The following is a 1494-nucleotide window of genomic DNA, read 5'->3' as shown; positions in this document are numbered from 1 at the left end:
GGTGAGACCCAGGTCAGTGACAGCCAGCATGGAGAGAAACAGGTACATGGGTTGATGGAGAGATGACTCTTTGTGGATGACGGTGAGGATGGTGGTATTGCCCATGATAGAGATGGTGTAGAAGCAGCCAAAGGGGATGGAGATCCAGATATGGATGACCTCAAATCCAGGGATGCCCGTGAGGATGAAGAAGAAGGGGTCATGAGTAATGTTGGCTATTTGGGACATGACAGATCAGTGAGGTTCCAGATTCAGGATCTTTGCTCAAAGAGAACCAGAAACATTAGAAATACTCTACTAATTTATATAACTCTATATTTACTCCTTTAATCTAAAGTATACAAATAAATGTTTAGAGTTGTTGGGGGTATCTAAGGAAAGGTTTAAGAATACCTGTTGTTTAGCCATCCCTCTATAGGTTACTTCCACACAACTGATCTCCCCTTCATGATTCAATACAGATTAATTTATTGAAAACAGTTTTTTTTTATTTTTATTTTACATTTTTTTCTGTTTCTATTTTTCTGTCTCAGTGAAGTTCTTGGAGTCCTGGTGAGGCTCTATAAGACAAACACTGCACTGTGAACCACAAGGTTGGTGGTTCAATGCCAACAGGTACTTCTTGGAAACTCTGTACAAGGTCATTATGAGTTGGAGCTGACTCAATGGCATTTAAAAACAACAACTAAGTTCTCAGAAATCTGAAAACTGCCTTTCATCAAAATAACATTACCCTTACTGGTCTCACAAAGACTATGAATTCCTCATTGAAAAGGTGATATTCAGTCCTTATACTTTTTTGAGATTTTTACATTCAAAATATCTTTCTGATTTCTTCTTTGAGCTTTATCACAAGATTCTCATCTGTTTCATGCTCTAAAGTTATCACGATCTTTTTTCACTGCAGTCTCCTTTTATTTTATATTAAGGCCATTAACACTCAAAGTTAGTCCGTATTTTTAGTCTAATATTTTCATCAGTTAATATAATCTGATTTTATGATATATATATATATATATATATAGAGAGAGAGAGAGAGAGAGCTCTGGTAGTGTAGTGGTTATGAGTCAGGCTGCTAACTTCTTCAAGGTCAGAAGTTTGAAATTACCAGCTGTTCTGTAGGAGAATGATAAGGCTTTCTGCTCCTGTAAAGATTTACAGCTTTAGAAACCCTACACAGGGTTTCTAGGAGTCAGAAGCAACTCCACAGCATATAACCACCACAACCCTTATGTATATATTGTCATTGTGGTTAAGTGCCATTGAGTAAATTCTGATTCACAGAGACTCTGTATAGGGTTTCCAAAGAGGGACTGGTGGGTTTGAGCCACTGACCTTGTGATTAGCAGTCCAGTGCTCATATTACAGCACCACACTAGGACTCCAGATGTGTGTGTCCTAGTATGGTGCTTTGGGTTAATGTGCTGGACCGCAAAGTTGGTTTGAACTGCGAGGTCAGTGGTTCAAGCTCACCAGCTGCTCCTTGGAAACCCT

The sequence above is a fragment of the Chrysochloris asiatica genome, unplaced genomic scaffold, assembly GCF_000296735.1.
Source record: "Chrysochloris asiatica unplaced genomic scaffold, ChrAsi1.0 scaffold00140, whole genome shotgun sequence".
In the NCBI taxonomy this organism is placed as follows: domain Eukaryota; kingdom Metazoa; phylum Chordata; class Mammalia; order Afrosoricida; family Chrysochloridae; genus Chrysochloris; species Chrysochloris asiatica.
This window is presented reverse-complemented; position numbering follows the sequence as displayed.